The sequence below is a fragment of the Gallinula chloropus genome (genome assembly GCF_964237585.1).
Source record: "Gallinula chloropus genome assembly, chromosome: 30".
Classification (NCBI taxonomy): domain Eukaryota; kingdom Metazoa; phylum Chordata; class Aves; order Gruiformes; family Rallidae; genus Gallinula; species Gallinula chloropus.
Genome location: NC_140115.1, coordinates 4,525,681 through 4,546,009, shown reverse-complemented (window position 1 = coordinate 4,546,009; position 20,329 = coordinate 4,525,681).

Below are 20,329 nucleotides of genomic sequence, written 5' to 3'. Positions count from 1 at the left end.
CTCCCACGCAGCCAGAATATTCCAACAATAAGATCCCTGACATCAATCATACAAGATGTGGGTCAGAAGGCTTCTTGCCCATTTCTAGGGCAGCTCTAGGGCTCTTTTGGGATGAAATGCCAACAGTGTGATGAGGCCCTGAAAAGCAAGACATACTAGAGAAGAAATTCCACAAATGTTGCATGATTTGGATCCAAGCTCAGCATCAGCTCTTTATGCCCTAGGACTGACTGAGCTGTCTTGACAGTGGTGAGCACGGAAGAAATCACCTTAATCAACCACCACTTAAGCAGACACCAGTTCTTGGACAAACACTCCTGAGCATCATGACACGGAGCCAACGCGCAGCAGGAGGGAGCTGTTCATATACTGACTGCCACTCAGCTGTAGCAGGTCACAGTCCCATTTTAAATCCAACAGTCCCACAGAACTCCTCACACAAAGTCAATCATGTTATTTTGTTCCAAAAGAAAAGGCAAGTCAAAAACTCAGCTGAAAGCAACCGTGTACACATCAAGATCACATTTGTCTACGCCCAAAAAGGGAGTAAAAAAGGATGAGCCCCTAAGCAAGAACAGTGGCAGCAGGAGATGCTCTAGACTAAGCACCAAGAGGGCAGAGGTCTTATGTGCACACTTTCTCTGTGTGTGCTTACACACAGCAAACGGAGCACTGGGTGAAACTCACCATTTGCAAGCGAGCAGCTGGTTCTGCAGCCACGACTGCCTGGAACCCACCCTTTCTGGGACCAGCTGGTGGATGCGGCAAGTGCACAGGTCCAGCACCTTCCACTGCTCTTCTGGATGGTTCCACCTGAGCAAACAGAAATGCAGGTGGCTGAAGTACTCTAATGGCAATGCCTGAGCTCGCCTTCTATCTGTCCATCATCGGACAGCTGTGACCATCAGCGTGCCTAGACCCAGTGGAACTCCTGCTCAAGGAGGGCGAGGAATCATGGGCAGACCAAAAGTTGGACGAGGGAAAAGACTTGTGTCCTTTCTACATTTAGTTTCCCTGCAGCCTTCTCCAGCTGCTGATCCCCCCCTTCCAATCCCTCAGTCTGTCTCTGTGTGCCTCCCAATTCTAGGTTTGACTGAAGGCCTCTCTCTCCTCCACATGTGCAGGCACCTGACACTTCCTCGCTGCTTCAAAGAGCTGCCATCCTCTGAACCTGCCAGGGCGACCTAGCGGGAGGAATGGCAAGAGAGAGAAAGGCGTGTTGTGCTGCTATGCAGCTGTGGATGAAAACTCGAGACGGTGTGAACACATCCCCAGGTGCTGATGTTAACTGGGGGCTGGCTCCCTCTCTGTGTAATAGAAAATCTCTGCAGAGAGAGAAAATTTCCTTGCAGACAGATTTTATACTATGGGAGATAAGCCGCCCTATTTTCCCTCACTGTGATGATGACGATGGGCCATTAGACCAGGAAAACAAGGTCTTAAAAACTACGGGAAGGTTAAAAAGGAGAGTTAAAATAAAAGCTGATAGCTGTCTGGACAACACCTTGCCTGCAGTATACAGTTCTGGGTACTAAACTACTACAGCAGAATTATCCAGCTGTCCCTACAATTCTCTTATCTGCAGAAGGAAACATGGCCTCACCCCACCAGCAAACTGCTGGGCATGGTCACGTACCCAGCACTCTCGATCAGAGCCTGAACTCTTTGCCGCAGACCCAGCAGAGCTGCGAATTGGTGGGAACCGAAGTGGCTGCTGCACATTTCCTGGAGCTGTATGTGGTCTCCAGGAGCTCCAGGAACTCTAGAAAAGGAAAAAAAACAGCTGGAGGCCGCTCACGAGTGGCGTCCCCCAGGGCTCAGTCCTGGGTCCAGTTTTGTTCAACATCTTTATCAATGACCTTGATGAAGGGATTGAATGTTCCCTCAGTAAGTCTGCAGGTGACACTAAGCTGGGAGGAAGTGTTGATCTGCCTGAAGGCAGGGAGGCACTTCAGAGGGATCTGAACAGACTGGAGCCATGGGCTGAGACCAATGGGATGAGGTTTAACAAGGCCAAGTGTAGAGTGCTGCACATGGGACAGAACAACCCCATGCAGCGCTGCAGGCTTGGGGGAGACTGGCTGGAGAGCTGTCAGGCAGAGAAGGACCTGGGGGTGTTGGCTGACTGCTGGCTGAATAGGAGTCAGCAGTGTGCCCAGGCAGCCAGGAAGGCCAACAGCAATGGTCTCTTCAGCTGAGTAATAGGAGATAGGACGAGGGGAAATGGCACAAAGCTGCACCAGGGCAGGTTTGATTAGATATTAGAAAAAAAATTTTCACTGAAAGAGTTGTCAGAGCCTGGAACAGGCTGCCCAGGGATGCGGTGGAGTCACCTTCCCTGGATGTGTTTAAAAACAGGGTACTCCGGGATATGGTTCAGCTTAGGATGGGAATGGTTGGACTTGATGATCTTAAAGGTCTTTTCCAACCGTGTGATTCTTTGAAAAACTGCTGCAAAGTCTCAGTGTACAGTTTCCAGTACAGAACAGCAACGTAAAGGGGAAAAACATCATCAACAAAACCCCAGGAAAGCAAAATAGCACTGGAGGAGAGATTTGGGAGGGATGAGTGATTCTCAGGTTCCTTCAGGTAATGACATTTTCTAGTCTGAGAAATGTAGGTCACTGAGGTACCACCTACTCTAACGGCAATGCCTGAACTCGCCTTCTGTCCATCTGTCATCGGACAGCTGTGACCATCAGCGTGCCTAGACCCAGTGGAACATGCACAAGACATGCAAAACCACAAATCCTTTTTTTTTTTTTTTTCTATTCAGAGAAAAGAAACTTTTCAGTCTCACCAGTCCTGATCTCTGAAGATGTGTTCTTAGCCTAGGATTGCTTAAATATCCCGGCAAGTCTTTGTCCATAATGCTATTCCTCGTCGCAAGAAATCTGAAAGGAAATCAATGCACACACATGTAACCCCCTTGAGAGCCAAATTTGTGCAACTTACTTTACTGAGACCTGGCCTGGGCAGCTCAGACTTTTGGCTTCACACAGACAGCAGCCCCAGTGCTTCCCACACCACTCACCCTCCAGTACCATTTACTCTGCCAGGGTCACCCCTTAGCTGCCCATTCAGAGAAACACATCTCTCTTGCTGGAGCCAACTCTTCTTTTTTCCCATCTGGCTGCAGCTCTAGGTACTACTTCTCAAGAGAGACCTTCCCGTACCACCCTTTTCAAAAGTCTCTTGAAGAAGCCAGGCATGATCCTGGGAGGTTCCAATCTGGAACACGACTTGGAGGTGGGTTGTACGACCACGATTTAGTTCTGACACTAGTTCCTTATTGAAAGCATCGCCCACAAAACCAGGATGTGCCATGTTTTGTCAGGGAGAGCCGCAGAGGTCCTGGGTTCCTCGGTATCACTAACACACATCCCCTCGGGGAAGCCCGGGTGCTCAGAAACTCACAACCTGGGCACCTGCAGCCAGGCACTGCCACAGGGCAACGCCTGGCACCAGTGGTCCCATTCCCTGCCACCCCACCTGCCCGCTCCCAGAACAAGGGACCCGCCTTGGCACAGGGCTCTGGGGCACAGAGAGCTCCTGGGTCAGGAGGCGTTTGCCCCTGCCCAGCCTGACCTGTAAACCCCCGGTGCCCACATTTCCCAGGCAGGGCAGCCTGACTCCACACAGACCCCACACACCCCACCCCACTCACCTCGGCGCTGGGCCACTCAACGTGGCGGCGACCCAGGGGCAGCTGCCAGCTCTCCAAGAAACTGATCTGCAGCTGCTGAAGGAGCCGAGATGACTCTCCCTCCAATGGACGTTAGCGTCCCTCGAACCAAGGGCACAGCCTGCAACACCCAGGAGCACCTCCACTGGTGCCCCCCCTCACAGACTGCAGCAAAGCTGGTTTTGTGCTGCTCCCCAAAGCTTGGGCTGCTCCCCCCGAGTGACGCACCAACCATCGCCCCTCACCTTCTGTGAGCCAGGCACTGCCCCAGCCCATAGGAATGACCGGCACCCTTTACCTAACAATCACCCGTGGCACGGCCTCCCCGCATCACAGTCACTTACACTAGGCTAGGCATTCCTGAGCCTCCAAGGAGCAGCACAGCTCCCTGCTCCTGTGCCAAGGGCATCCCACGAGAAAACCTGCTGCTGGGTTTATTTATTCAAGAAAATATAACTGGGGAGGGAGGGGGGTGTTTGGGATTTATGTTTGGTTTGGGGTTTTGGTTTAGGGTGGGTTTTTTCAGTTGTGCAGCAACTGTTCTTAAAAGCATTGACAAAGTACGATGAAGTCACAAAGGAAGCCAGGCAGTGACTTTTCACAGTTACCCACCACGGATTTGGTGCTGATAATACTTCTGTGGACAGCTCTGGAAGGCATATAGGGGCTTTATATCATGACAGTGAAACACAAGGAGAAAGATCTGCGAGCACAGTGCTCTGTTAGTATTGGAATGCTGGTAAGGTTCTTGAATTAATTCCCCTCCCCCTTGGTAGGACCTAGAGCAACTTTATTAATCTGATAATAAGATTAATGCAATTTTATTAATCTGATAATAAGACTAATTAAACTGCTTGAGTTCCTACCAAGCAGAGAGTGATCACAGCCCGTGTTCCTGTGGGCTGTAGCTGATGAGGCACCAAGAGTTGGCTTTTTAGAAACTTTTAGCCAAACTCCCAGTCAGAGCTGCCCCAGGCACACGTGTCTCCCCCTGGCAGTAGCAGCAAAAGGGCGATTTTGGCCGTCTTAGCAGGGAGCAGTACTCGTGGCTACGTACCCCGGATTCCTCCAAGGGAGCTCCCAGCAGGGTGTTGTGTGTGGCAGGCACATCCGTGCCCAGGAGATGCCTGGCTGGAACAGCGGTTTTCTTTCCTTTTCCTTCATCCCTGTATTAAATTTGTACCATGTAATTATTTCAGTTCACCTGGTTACTTTCATTGTAAATATCTTTCCATGATTTCTTTAACTTCGCTGTTCATTCCATCTGTTTTCTTTCATTTCATTGCCAGTGCCATTTCTATTCCATTCCCTACAGCTCCGCTCCATTCCCTTCCTTTATCCTGTACCATGCTTCCTATTATTTCATTCCATTTTATTCATTTATTCCATGTCTTTTCACCTACACTGAGACCCCCCCACTCACTCCACAAGCTGCACTGACTGGGACCCTCTCCAGTAGCTGGCACAAACTGGGGGTGCTACACCCACTGGTGAACTCCAGTAGCTGGCACCCGGCCCCCCCCCCACCACTCCCAGTAGCTGGCACATGGTCCTTTCGGTTCACAGACACACAGGGTTGAGAACGAGATCCCACAGAGAGTGAGTTCAACGAGATTTATTAGCAGATGACAGGACAGACACCATATCGTGCACAGTTCCTCAGGGGAGCTTTACATGTGCAGTGGCCCTCGAGCACTGATGAGGTGAGGGATGGTCTGCAGTTCCCTGGCTCTTTCCTGCAGCTGCTGGCTGATGAGACCCAGCCTAGCAGCAATCTGCTTGAGCCTCTCCCCCTTCTCCTGCACTTGAGGAGAGCTTCCCTTGCCCACCAGACAGTTCTCCTCTTGAAGGACGCGGCACCGCCTCTCCAGGTCCTTTACAGCACCCCGGAGGCTGCTGCTCTGCTCCAGCAGCCTGCTGTGACTGCTACCAGGCAGCCAGTCCTCCTGCAGCCCTGGGGTCTGAACGCCCACCTCTGCCACAGCCCGCTCAGTGCCGGCACTTCCTTGTGGCACGGAGCACAGGTTGTGGGGCACCAAGTCTGCCCGTACAGCCTCAGGCTGTTTCCTTCCTCCTGGAGGTGGGCATTCCCAGGTGCCCAGGAGGGTCTGCAGGCGTGACCTGGCCTCGCTGCAGGAAGCAGGCTGCTGGCCATCGAACCGCTCCAAGATGCACTTTTCAAAGAGTCTCCTCTGCTGCAGCAGTTGGTCTTGGAGCTGGATGATGTGAGCAGCCATCTTGCTATCGGCCTTCCAGTGCAGCTTGCCCAGGACGTCCCGGATCTCACCATGGGCCTCGCCACTGCTCCGGTCTCCTCTCAGCAGCTCCTTTGCCAGCTGCTTCTGCAGGTCCCGTGCCTGTCGGGTGGTGTTATCACGCTGCTGCATCAGCATCCCCTGCACCTCGTCCAGCTCAGCCTCCTTCGAGTGCAGCAGCTGTCGGATTTCCACCACCCGCTGGCACTGGTTCTGCTTCCGCAGCCGCTGGAGCCCCTGTGCCTGCTGCTGCTCCCCTCTGGCCTGCAGCCCTTGGGCCAGGAGCTGCCGCTCCCGCTCTGCCGCCTCCTTCAGCTGGCGAGTTTCAGCAGCAAAGCGCTGGCAGAGCTCTTGGGAGCGGCGTCGCTCGGCCTCCAGCTCAGCCCGCAGCCTCTCCAGCTGCTGCTTGTGCCTGTCCTGCCACGCCAGGCCACGGCAGGGCGAAGGGTGGTTGCGTGCCACGGGCCCTCGTCCCACACCGTGCCAGCTCATGGCTGCAGGGATATCAACCAAGTGCTGACACCAGCAGCCACCAACGTTGGGTGTCCCTCCCTGTCAGCAGCTGCTGCCTCCCCTGACTGCGCAGGAGTGGAGACAGCATCTGCATTCAGCCAAGGGGGAGCGAGTCCGTACTTGGATACCTGTCCTGGCAATGACCTCACAATGGAGGGGTGGGGCCTCATCACCATGATGGCCATGTCACTGTGATGTCACAGTAGATTTTCTGACACAGGTGCCCATAGAAGACGCAGCTCCAAGAGGTAAGGGCGCATTTGGAGGAGAACCTGACCTCAGTGCTGCTGGGCAGGAGTTTAGAGAGCTATCGCTAACGACTTCTCAGCGGTCCCTGGTGCCCTCCACCACCTTCTGCCACATACTCATCGCCCAAGCGGATCTTTGGCACCCCTGTCTGTGCATCCGCTTGGCTGCATTGTGTCTGTGAGGGAGGGTGGGCACCCCTGTGCTTGGGGACTGTCCCCACGAGTGTCAGGTACTATACTGTGCCCACAGTTCTGCCCTCACGCCCCACTGGCTCCCCTCACAGCCATGAAGGAGGAGGAAGTGAAGGAAGCCAAGCGTGAGGAAGCGATGCAGGAAGACCTCTGCAAGCTCCGCGAGTGCCTGCAGCGCTGTGCTGTGGAGACACGAAGGCACAGGGAGCTGCTGCAGATGCTGGTAGGTGTGGAGTGTTCCCCTTGTACTTGGAGGCTGGGAATGAGAGCCTGGCCCCTGAGCCCCCTATTCCCACACAGCGCAAGGAGCAGGAGGAGATACAGGGAGTCATGGAGCAGCATCGCGCAGAGGTCAGTGTCCCCTCCTCTGCCCGCCTCACCCAGCAGCGGTGGCCAGGGCTGCGTCAGGGGCTCAGTCCTGGTGTCCGGCGCCTCTTCCCAGAACCGCCTCACAGCGAGTGCTTTGGAGAGGAGCCGCCAGCAGCTCCAGCAGCTGAAGGGGTGGATGGCTCAGGCGCAGGTGAGTTCAGCGGGTCAGAGGGGTTGAGGGTGGACGGCACCTCTGGAGGTCATCTTGTGCAGTGCCCCTGCTCCAGCAGAGTCACTGAGGGCCAGTTGCTCAGGACCGTGTCCAGATGTGGAGCACGTCCAAAGTGGGCCTTGGGGGTCCCTTGGTCTGCCCACAGGGCCGGCAGCCCTGGGAAGGAGGGGATGCGAGGGCAAGGACAGTGCCCGCAAGGAGCTGGGAGGGGGTAACGCTTGTGTGTTGTGCGCAAGAGGAACTCAGGCATGGGCTGGAGGGGGTGCTGGGTAGTCTGGTGTTGGGCCCTCCTGGTGTCATGGGGGTGGTCCTCCATCCCCTGCCCTTCCTGCAGCGCTTCCACTTTCTTCTCTGCTAGGAGGAGATCTTTCAGAAACAGGAGAAGGGACGCAGAGCAGTGCAGGAGCTCTTCCAGGTCTGTGAACCACGAATCCCTCGGGAGTGGCCCGAGCTGCTGAACAATGGTGCCACCTTGTGCCTGCCACCTGGCCCTGGCCTGACTTCCCAGTGCTCTGGAGACTGACTGGGGATGCCCTGTCCCACCACGTCTCCCTACAAAGTGTCCCGCTCTCTCTGCAGGGGCATCAGTGGTCAGAACTGGCCAAGGCTATTCAGGAGCACACTGAGTCCAGGAAGGTACTGACTGGGGACAGGAGGGATGGTGGCTTAACATAGTTGTGGAGGAAAGCCCCCACAAAGCCAGTATGAGATGGACTCTTGAGCAGGTCCTTTGCTTTTCCAGCTCCTCAGGGCCAAGATCCAGGACCTCTTGCAGAGAGAGGAATGCCTCCGAGAGCAAACAGCTTGGTGAGTGGCAATGGGGCCCTGACTGAAACCTGGGACTGTAGGCTGGGGCTTGTTGAGCAGCTTCGGGCAGACCTCTGCCACTTCCAGACATCTTTCTGGCTCCTGTCTTCTGCTCTGCTCTGCTCTGCTCTGCTCTGCTCTGCTCTGCTCTGCTCTGCAGAGCCCTTGATCTGTTGCCATTCTCACTATGCCACTCCCTCCAACCCTGAGGGAGTAGCAGTGTAAAACACCAGCCAAGCAAGCTGGCAGCAAAGTCTTGTGGCTTTTTTGTGTGATTTTAAATTGGTTGGAAGCAGCAGCGCTGAGGTACTGACAGGCTGACTCCTGTTCTTACCTCTGCCACCAGAGTGGTTCCACAGAATGTTTCTCAATACAGTGATAGCTGCTTTACTCTTATAAATATCTATCTACATAAAAACAACAGATCAAAACACCTCTGAGGCCCTCGGGAATCATCTCTGCTGGATGCTAGGCAGTTTCCTGGTGCTGCTCAGTACCCCCCAGGGCTGGGATGGGGAGTATGTCTGTGCCATGCCAGGATGTGGGGGTGCCTGGTGCCAGCCCCAGCAGAGGCTGGGCAGCACCCTGGGTCCCTGTCATCCAACTGGGGGGGGTGTCATGTTGGCTGAGATCTCTTCTCACATCCCAGAACCCCATGATTGCCTTAGCAGGAAGAAGAAGGCAGAGAGAGAGGAAGCAGAGGGGTCGCTGCTTCAAGAGATGGTGGCTGTGCGGCTGGTAGGACAGACACCCCCACTGTGGGCCTTGGGGAGGGAAGGGTCTGCACTGTGCCCGGAGGACACAGGGGCACTGGTCTCAGCGGGGACGAGGGACAGGACTGAGTGCCCAGCCCTCGTCCCCCTCGCACACCCCAACACGTGTCCCTGCTCTGCCTTGGTCTGTAGGAGGAGCAGCTGGCGTCCAGCAGGCACAGCATCACTTCTTGGCTGTGGTGAGTTGCCCGGGGAGCTTGGGGTGCTGAGGCTCTTCCACAGGCAGTGGAATGGCCGTTCCAGTGGTTCCAAGGGCATTAGGCAGCTTTAGACTTGTCTGGGATGAAATGTTTCAGTATTGCTGTTCTTCCTTGCTTGGGGGCAGATTTGGGGGCAGATATAGGTGCCCGGTGTGGAGTCAAACAGTAGAGCTGAGAGAGATGCACAGGCCTCTCTGCCCAGCCGAGTGGGGGGAGTTGTGCCCGGCACGGTGCAAGGTCCCACCAGGGGCTTTCAAAGAGGGTGTCTGGAAAGAGCTCAGACAAATGTTCCCCCTGCTCTCCTAATCCCTCTCCTGTCCTCCCCCTCCAGGAGATTCCTTCTGTTCCTCGCCTTCCTGCAGATCATCCTCCTCACTGTAGCCCTACTGGAGAGGGACACCCTTCACTGGGTCCTGCCACCCAAGATGGCGGTTGCCTTTGGGAGCCACCCAGTAAGGCCCCATTTCTACTGAAATAAAAGGAGAAACTGAACAAAGACATCTGGGACTGTCAAGCCTGTGACCTTGTCAGGGAATGTCAGCTGGCAGCTCGGGCGGAGGGAGCTGCTGCTTTCCCTTCTTCCTGCACACACCCCACCATGGCTCTGCCTCAGGCCTGTCCCCTGCCCGGTTTGGAGGCAGGAACATCCCTGTGCTCAGCTCGGGTCCACGTTCCTGCCTATATCCTGTCCTAAAAAGCAGGATTTGTGCTATAGACACCATGGAGTTCTGGGTCTGATGGCTTGGCCCCCATGGGCCTGATGGATTCCTAACAGCCTGGGCTGTGAATAGATCCAGAGCTCACATATTCTGGGGCCCTACTGCCACTGTGGGTCACAGTGCTCTTTTCCTTTGGCTAGGCAGGTCAGTTTGATTCTGGCTACTGAGAGCTCATCTTTCCCAGTGATCCCAGGGATGGCCAGTCCCATGCCTACAGCTCCCACCGTGGCCCAGGGTGCTCCTTACTGCAGGGACACCATCCCCCAGCCTGGCTCCCACAGGCACCATGGCTGCCTCCCTGGGGCTGCCCCAGCCCAGGCAGAGTAACAGCAGATGGACAAAGGGGTGGTGGGAACAAGGGCCAGTGAGCAGAAGGGAAAACCACGTGTCTGTGGTGCTGACACACGTTAATGACCCTGCCTGGTGATGATCTGTCTGAGCAATGCGGTCGGTACAGTCACTGGATCCTTTCAGCGCAGGTGCTGCTGTGGTTCCGTTTGCTCAGTTCCCAGGGAAATGGGGAGAGGGGTTTTTATGACAAATACGGTGGTGGCTCATTGCCCTTCCCGCTCTGTATGGACTGACAGGAGGGGCTTTCTGTTGCAGAGAGTGACAGTATTTTTCTCGTGTGACCGGGCAGGGAGGGATTTGCCCGTGCACAGCAGCTATGGGGAAGTTGCAATGTCAGCCCAGAGGTTTCAGGGCAAGGTGAAGCTTTGCCAGCAGTGAATTGCTTTGCCCTTATTCCAGAGCTGTGCCATGAGAAGAGATTTGCAGCACTCGACACTAACATGGCTGCCAGGCAGCACCCACACTGACATGGCTGCCAGGCAGCACCCACACTGACATGGCTGCCAGGCAGCACCCACACTGACATGGCTGCCAGACCCCCTGTCTCGGGCTTTGCTGCTGCTCCTCGGGCTCTCACAGCTCCTGTCCCACCAGCACAAGGTGTCTCCTTTCCCGGGCGGCTGTTCCATTCCCCACAGGAGGGGGGCGTTTCCCCCCCACCAGCCTCTCCCCACCCCTGACACCCCTTCTCCCTGCAGCCCCGCTCCCCCGCCCAGCCAGGGCCTATGGTATCTGCCACAGCCTGGGCAGCAAGTCCCTGCCGGAGCCATCTTGGCCTCGTGTGGAGTTGGCACCCCCAGAGCTTCAGGCCCTCAGTCCCCGGTAAGTTCACCCCTCTTTTCCACCCCCTTTTCTTTGTGCTGGTCAATTCTGGTGCCAATTTGGCAGTGTGCCACCTGTCTGGAGGGTCTGAGCAAAGCATTTCCCTGCTTCCCCCCGCTGTTGAGTTTGTTTCCCCCAGTGCAGCTCTGAGCTGAGCTCTGACAGAGCAGCAGGCGCTTTCCTTACAGCCTGTTTGTCCCTCGAGTCAGATTGGAATCCTTTGTTGTAATAAGGATGGCAGGAGTGGGAGTGTTACAGTGATGCCCTCTGGTTTGGAGAAAAAGCCTAGGAAATGCCTTTTTCACTTCCACTTTACTTGGTGGTGCTTTTGGATGCAACGATACAACATTTATTAGTGCTGGTTGTAGTAGCAATTGTCTCCTGTCCAGTAGCACAGACACAGCCTCTCTTGGCAATCCTGCCTTATCCCAGCTGATCAGTTGGCAGCCAGATGTGATTGGAACTTGATGTTTTGTCCTACCAGTAAACACCGTCCATCTCCCCTGGGATTCTGTTTGATAGGAAGAGGAGAAAATGCAGGCAAGGGCAGCTGTGTACCCTTTTCTTTTGGTAGGGTAATATTTTTAATGAATGGCATTAATTAAAGTGAAAGAGGGATTTATAATTAATAATTAACGGGTTTATAATTTATCATGAATATGTTTATAATGAAACAGTCCATTTTTAAATGAAAAGAGAAAATAGCCAGTCTTAGTTTAGTTATATAGAAAGTTCCCATGATCTATGGATACATGGGAGCTACTGCCCCATACCTTTCAATTCAGTGGTGAAACTCACACTTCCACTTTTAGACGCCAACAACAGCAACCATTGCTCCATGCTATTTCTCAGTTTCTCTTTACAGAGTGAAAGGCATAAGACATTTCAAGGTGATGTTATTGAGAAAAGGCTAGTTTGTTGTAGGAAGTCAAACTGCAGAGAAACTGTGTAGATGCTTGTTCCTCTCACTATTTCTTGATTTAAAAAGAAGTAATCTCCCATTGTCAGCATTGATTCCTTCCAACTTGTGTGTTTTTCATTCATTTAGTTTTACCTTCAGCATTTACTAATGTAGCTCCCAGCCTCATCTCTCAGTGGGTTGTAAAGGAGAAGAGGCATTCCAGAAACACCACTTGAATTGCTTGTTGCATGCTACATCACCAAATATTATCGATTCCCCATTGATTTTCAGTCTTGATCTGTTCTTGCTTGTAGTGTTTTGGTTGCTGGCTGATGTTACGTTTTTGTGTTTGTGTTGGGGAAAAATAGTCCCTTGAGAATGGGATGTTTGTGCTGTGACCTTCTGCCTCAGGGATTCACAGCACCGTTAAAGGATGCTGTTAGTCCAGCACATGTGTCACTGCAGCTCTGGGAACTTGATTCAGATGCAGCTTCTGCGGTGTGAAAAGCAGTTTGCTTGAATGGTGGGGTTGACTTTTGGAGTTGCAGCAGGTACTTTGCACCTGCTAACAGACAGTCCTTTTATTGTGATGCAGTTTTGCTTTACCCACTGTTGCCTCTTTTTTCACTGGTCCTGCAAAGCATACAGTTTGAATAGAGAGATGCTGATCCAGGCGTGGGGACTCATTTGAACCCACTCCCACATTTTGAGGATATGAAGATACTATTGCTGTTAAGCATGGGGGGGGGAAAGTTTGTTAGCCAGGAGGGATGCAAGGGAGCTGGGGCTTTGCTGTGCCCTTGTTTCTGATCTGCACGTGCCCTTTGGTTTGAATGAATCCTGCTTCCACTTCCATGTCCTTCCCCCTCTTTGCAAAAACAAGGTGTTACATTCTTCTGCTAAAAGCATAAATTGTGTGTAATTTCATTGGGGGGGTGCGGGTGTGGTGTGGGTGTGATTGGGGGTTTCTTTAATTTTAAAGAAATGTGATTCCTGTCATGTTCTTCTGTCTTGAAGTGCACACAGAATGTGACCTGACTGAAGTGAAGAGGGAAAACTTCTGGAGCTGATAACCTGTGATGTCAGGGAAAGAAAAAATGCAGGGAATGGTTTTCTTGAAGGTTCTGCAGAAAGCTTTCTTTGGGCAGCTGAAAGCTCAGAGGGTTCCAACCTTTGTCTCTTGGCAGCCTTGCAGGTCCCTTAACCAGTATTTGTGATTAAGATTACTAAACAACTCCTAGGGCTGTGCAGATAGAGGTTTAGATGGTCTTCCTGCTGTTTCCTGTGTTACCAGTGTCTGAGAGACAAGGAAGGGCTTTGCTACTTTCTGGCTAATGAGGATTTTCAAGGTCACCTCCAAATTGGGTTAATGCAACCTGCAGAGCAAAAACAGGTCTACCCATTTGTGGAAAAGTTCTCCTTAGTTCCTCCCCGTTTTGTACCACTGATGGTTAGTTAATAAATGTCTGTTCTGAAACCTCAGTAGTGCTGCAGCAGCTTTGAAAGTGTCTGTCCTGGAATGGGCGAGGGGCAGGGACACTTGTTACAATCCTGTCAATTGAGCACATTTTCCCTTTGTACTTTTATCAACAAGTGAAGGAGGTTGAAGTTCAGCTGCAGGGTAGTAATTTAGGGTACTGGTCAAGATCCCAAAATGACTACAAATGTACTTAAAGTTGTTGTATTCTTTCATGTTGGCACTAGGCTAAGAGGGAAATTGATGAAGGTAGTTTGAAGCCTTGAACAGTAAAGCTGCAGCCTACCAAATAGGAAGTGAGGAACAAAGGGGGGAATAAAAGGAGCTCTAGACTAGACTGACATGGCAGCCAGTGCCCAGAACTCCACAGTGAGATCATGTTTTTAGATTTCTTTCTTGCTAATTGACAACATTTTATTTGCCCTTAGGTTCCTTATGTTTCAGAGCCTGCCTGGCACGCTGCATTTGAGGTTTTGCATTTTGTTTGCTGCTTTTGGTCTGCTTACCCAGCTTTGGGGAATGATTAGATAGTGTTTAAAACAAGTACTGTAGTTGTTAGTCAAAATACTTAACTAACACCCAACCCCACAGAAGTACAGCTCTTCTTTACAAAACATCTTCAAGCAAAGCTGTAAAACAGTTGCCTGTGCAGCTAAAATAGATCTGAATGTTGAGAATGAAGGATCCTTTGCAACCGGTTCTGTTGCAGTAGAGAACTGCTCATCACACCTTCCTGTCTTTGGTGTCATCTCCTCAGAGACAGTCAGGTGTGCACAGTTCCCTTGTGTGTGGTGAATGAAATCTTACTTGTTCAAGAGAAGGAAGACTAAAGTGAGTGTCAGCAACACTTTCTTAGAGTAAGTTGTCATGCGAATGGTCTTTCTTTTTACCCTGCTCATGGGGTACTGAAATGCTTGGTTTGAATTTCATGTGTTGATCCTGAATTAGTTTTTATTCCTACGTTTTGCTGTCTGACACCACATACACATTTCTTCCTCTTTTTTATTTTCTTTTGTTGCTGTTTCAGATTGTGTCAGGTAGAAGTGGCCCTAAAGATGAAGGTAGAAGCATTTAGGTAGCAAAATGTCCCTTTGGCTGCTGCGCTGAGAAGCCTTGCTTCTGTTCTGGCAGCTTCTGCTCATTGGAGAGTATTTGATCCCTCTTCTAACAGAAAGTGGTAAATAGTCACAGCTTGTGTGGTGCTTCCTTCTCCTGCCCCCCCGTGCTTTCCCATCAGCGCAGGCACAAGGACTGTGCAGCGTCCTTGCCTGCAGAGTTAGTGATAGACACTTGTGCAGCACTGCTTGCTGTAGCTCAAGGAACAATACTCCTGTCACTGAACTTCCATCTTCCCTGTGACCTTTCCAAGAGAGAGCTGTGACACTGTGTGCAGGGAGGAGAGTGCAGACATGACCTTTCGTTGGGACAGTGTGTTGAAGCTCCAGACATTCTGCCTTGGGCTTTAGGATAAACTTAGTTTGGGTTCTTCTGCTTCCTCGTGGACTAATGCACCTGCTTCTGTTCTGGCAGCTTCTGCTCATTCGAGAGTATTTGATCCCTCTTCTGAAAGAAAGTGGTAAACAGTCAGAGCTTGTGTGGCGTTTCCTTCTCCTGCCCACCCCGTGGTGTCCAAGCACCCACTGATGGGGTCTGAGCACTCATTTACAGGAGGGTTTTGGGGGGATCTGGGGTCTGAGCACCCATTGCAGGGGTCTGAGCGCCCATTAGTGGGGGTTTGTGGGGGCTGAGCACCCGTTGTGGGTGTCTGAATGCCAGTATGGGGGCCTCTGAGTGCTTATTGTCCACTATGGGAGGGGTCTGAGCACCTAATAAAGGGGGTCTCGGGGGTGGGAATCTGGGTTCCGAGCACCCATTGAGGGGGTCTGAGCACCCATTAAGGGGGGTTGAACATGGATCTAGGGTTTGTGGACCCATTGAGGGTGTCTAAGGACCCACTACGGGGGGTACTGGGAGGATATGCAGTCTGAGCACACATTGTGGGGGTCTGAGTGCCCATTACAGGGGGTGTCTGGGGTCTGAGCACCCAAGATGGGGGTCTGGGGCCTGAGCACTTATTGCAGGGGTCCTAGCACCCACTGATGGGGTCTGAGCACTCACTACGGGAGGGTCTGGGGAGATCTGGTTACTGAGCAGCCATTGCAGGGGTCTGAGTGCCCATTAGTGGGGGTTTCTGGGGGCTGAGCACCTATTGTGGATGTCTGAATGCCAGTATGGGGGCCTCTGAGGGCTGATCATCAACTATGGCAGGGTCTGAGCACCTAATAAAGGGGGTTCAGGGGGAGGATCTGGGGTCCAAGAACCCAGTGAGGTTGTCTGAGCACCCATTACAGGGGGAATCTGATCCCCCACTATGGGGGGGTCCTAGCACCCAATACAGGGGGTTCAACAGGGATCTGGGGTATGAGGACCCATTGTGGGGGTCTAAGGACCCACTATGGGGGGATATGGGGTCCCAGCACACATTGTGGGGGTCTGTGCACCCAATATGGGGGGTGCTGGGGGCTGAGCACCCATTGCGGGAGCCTAAGCACCCACTGATGTGGTCTGAGCACCCATTACGGGGGCATCCAAGCACCCGATATGAGGGGGGTCTGGGGTCCAAGCTCCCAGTACGGGGGGATCTGGGGTCTGAGCACCCATTGCAGGGGGCTGATCACCCATTTTTGAGGGGGTCCAAGCACCCAATACAGGGGACTGGAGGCTGAGCAGCCATTGCGAGCTGAAGCCCCGTGTCCTTCAGCAGGGAGGTGCCTGGCTGCTCTGTGCCGTGGTAAGGAAGGTGCAGACAGACAGACAGACACCTGCTCAGTGGGACTTCCCCAGGGTGGGACAACGTTTTGGGTCAGGAAGTTGTGGTTCTGGCCTTAGCGGAAGGGCGGGAACCTGACTGGGGGATAAAAGTTTCCTCAGGTGTTGTCAGAGTTGTCTCAGATCCAGAGCAGTCAGAGCCCCTGGCTTGAAATACACATCATCAGGGCAGGGATGTCTGCCAGTCCTGGGCAGGGATGTGTGTCAGTCCTGGCTCCTTGGGTTTGGGACCTAGTGCTGGATGCTGAGCAGGTTTGAATGGGAATGCTGGGAGAGCCTATTGAAGTACCTAGGGAATTACTAGGGCCATTCCATGACCAAAGCAAGCCCTGAGCCCCAGGCTCAGAGGGGCTGCTTGGGGGCTCCTAGGGGAGGTTTCAAGCCAGGTATGTCTGTGAGTCCTCACTCCTTTGGTTTGGGAGCTACTGCTGGATGTTTAGCATGTTGTTAACTGAATGCAGGTAGAGCCTATTACAGTCCATAGGGAAGCCTTAGGAATGCCAGGAGAGTTCCCTGGAGAAGTGTTGCAGTTTTGCATAGGTTTTAATAGAGAAGGGGTGTGCTGCTGAGCTGGCTTCTCCAAGAAGTAGGTACAAGCTCTCTTCAGGCCCCAGGGAGTAAACCTCATGCAATTCAAGGCCAGAGCTGCTGCTGAGCAGGGCCGGGCCCATCAGCGCTGGTCACAGCCCCAGGCCGGAGCAGTCTGGGCCCGAAGGTCAGCACCCCATGGAAGGGAGCCCGCTCAGCACCTCACCCCCCCAGTCTGGCTGTGTGTTAACTGGTTGTGGAACCACCTGCTTGATGTCACTGCCAGGCGGTTGCGACCCGGCTGTGAGGGTGGGCACCTGTCACCCAGCACAGAGGCCTCAGTGTGCAGCCTCGCGCTGTGAGGTGAGGGCATCCTCCTGGTCGCGGCTGTGCACCTCTCCTGAGGTACCTTGTGTGCCACAGGGCGCTGGTGATTGCTTCTGCCAGGGACCAGGACGTCCTCAGAGCTGGAGAAAGCAAGGGTCCTCCCCAGAGGAAGCCCTGGGCTCAGCCTACATCTTTCTCCACTGTGCCCAGCAGACTCGCAGTGCTGAGGAGCTTGGCCAAAGCTTCCAATTTCCCGCCTCCAGCCCTTTCTTCTGTTCCTCAGGATGGAGAAAAGAGCCCTCAGCAGCGTCAAGGAGGAAGAGAATGAGGATCCCCAGGAGAGCAGCTCTCCACCGGAGCCCAATAAGCTGCACATGTTACTGTCACTGCTGCTTAGTGAGTGAGGGGCCTGGTTGGTGTGGGCAGGGCTGGGGCCTGCGAGCGCACCCTGCTCGACACCACCATTGCGTGTGCCCAAGGGGCTGGCAACAGGGGTCCCGTGGGTAGCAGGCAGAGTGCTGCCCAAATGCCAGGGCTGCTCGGGGCTGGGAGCTGGCCCGAGCAGAGGAGGAGGGAGCAGAGGGGACCCAGATGCTGCTCCAGAGCCCTGGCAGCGAGAGGCAGCTGGGCTGGCGGGAGGCAGAGATGCTGTGGGTTCCTCACCCTGCAGCACTGGGGGCTTTCCCTGCCACACTGGCTCCAGCATTGCAGACTGTGTGCCTGGCATCCTCCAGCCCTGGCAGGCACGGAACGACTGCGCCAGGGGAGCGGGCGCGGGGCTGGCTGGAGGGCAGAGCTCCTTCCTCTGCTCTCTCTTGCCACCAGACCTGTCTACAGCCCTCCCTGCTCTCCTCCTTTAGGCAGTGAAGAGTGGTCAATGGTACGCTCAGAGCTAGAGGAATACACATCCCTCATCGCATGCTTTCTCAGCAGCCCAGAACCGGTAACCATGTCAAGCGTGGCTGTGCCGCTGTCCGCTGGGCAGGGGCTCTGCTGCCGGGCTGCTGGAGGTGTGCTGGCTGGGCACAGCACTGCCTCCCACGTGGAACTGCCCCCTCCCTGCTCCGGTCCTGCTGGCTGCGTCCCCCACTTCATGCTCCCTCTTTGTCTCCTGGTTCCTTTGGTTGCCAGAACGAGAGACAGAAGATGCTGTTTCTTGAAAGCATCAGCTCCCTGTGCAAACTGACACCCGTGGACACATGTTCACAGGACCTGGCTGCGCTCTGCCACAGATATGAGCTGGTAGAGAAGATCAAGGTGAGGAGACAGCCGGTGGCTCTAGGGAAGGGGGCAAGGCTCCCCAGCACCTGGTGAGGACAGTGTTTGGGCAGGGCGAGGGTCCGGTGGCACTGGGTGCTGGCACCCGCGCAGTCCCATCCCCATTGTGCTCTGCAGGGGCTGCTGGAAGAGGAGCCCAGACACCAACTGAGCACGCTTTTGCGAGAAAAAGCCATGAGTGTCATTGCTGAATTGAGGTACCTGCCCATCCCTCCTGGGGACCCCTGCCCCAGAGGTCCCTGTCCGCCTGCACGGGGCCTCGAGGCACGGCTCCCAGCACCGCTGTCTGACCGGCCCCTCTCATTCCCTGCAGCTCAGTAGAGACAGTGCTGGAGGGCAAAGAGAAGAGCCTCCTCCAAGCCGCCTTCAACAGTGTCTTCTTCCTTCCTCCAGAAGAAGAAATGAACCGCCAGGACAGTTGGACCTACACTTGGGTAAGTGCAGGGGGAGCTACAGGAGCCCCCCCAGTCCCTTGGGGCTGCTCCCTGGCCACCCCCAGCCAGAGATCCAAGGCAGGACACGGGCTCAGCTCTGCTTTCCCACCCTCATCCCTTCACCCCCTTCCTCTGAGCCTGGCCACCGTGGGTTGTCTGCCCCTGGGTCCGCCCTGGGGCAACACAAGAGTCCTCCCTGGGCTCTGGGAGTTGGGATCAGTCGTCTGGAGTGGGAGGGACAACAGGAAACGCTGCCACTGCTCTTTGTCTTCCTTGCAGACCGTGTCAGCCATGGACAAGATGATGACCGTCTTGGTGCTCAAGTGTTCTCCCTCCAGGATCACTGGGTTGCTGCAGAGTATCTTCCAGGTCTGGCACACACAAGAGTGGTCTTGACAGGGGCTGTTCCTCGCCCTGGGGGGAAAGGGGTGTCCACTCTTGAGTGGGTGGTCCCGACCCCAGCGCCCTGCAGAAAGAGCCCCGAGCAGGGAGGGTGCCCTTCCAGAGCACAGTGGCTGCCGAGTGAGGCATCTGCCTCCCTGCCTGGCCACCAGGTTGGCCAGGGGCCCTTGTCCCACGCCTGTGAGGGCCCAAGGGGAAAGAACAGGCTTTGTTTGAGATCAGAGGAAGCCTTGATGTGAGTCCAGCCCAGGAGCTGAGCAATGCTGCTGCTGCTCCTGGAGTGGCTGCCTGCTCCCTGGCACACCAGCAGCTTCTCTTTCCCCAGATGCTGCTGAACTTCATCGACTTTGAGAATCTGCATGTGCAGGAGAGGGCTGTGAAAAGGATTCAGAAGCTGTGCTGTCTTTTGTGCAGGAACCCCACAGTGGATGTAAGGACCCGGCACCCTCCAGCCAGGCCATCTCCCCCTCCCTGCACACCAGAGCAGCCTGCAGCTCTCCCTGCATCTCCAGCTGCTGCCCAGCTCGCTGCTTTGGGAGCCGCGTGCGGCACGGCAGGGATCCAACCCTGGACACACTCTTGGGCTTGGGGCTTTGGCACCAGCTTCCTGCCCTCAACCTTTCCTTGTGCTCTTCTGCTTCCCTCACCCAGTGCTGGCACCACTTTAAAAGAGTCGTGTGTGGCCCCATCTGCTATGGAGAGCTCCAGATCCCAATCCTGAAAGAGCTGCTGGGACCTCTCCTCCTGTTCAGCTCTTACAAGGAATTCATAGGCAGCGAAGCCATGACTGCTCTTCTTTACATCTTAAACTTCTTCCACCTCCAAGAAAGTAAGAGTTTTGTGTGGGGCTTCATCCCTCTGCACACAGACATCTCCTGATAGGCCTCTCCTTTTGCTGCTGAAGCTGAGTGCTCTCCTGGAGTCCAGGATCTGCTCTCTCCTGCATTCCTTCCTCCCTCTGTTCTGGATCTGGAAGCCCACTGCTTTGTGGTCCCCACAGCCCATTGATTACCACGTCCCAAAGCCATATTCTCCCCTGTTAGTGAA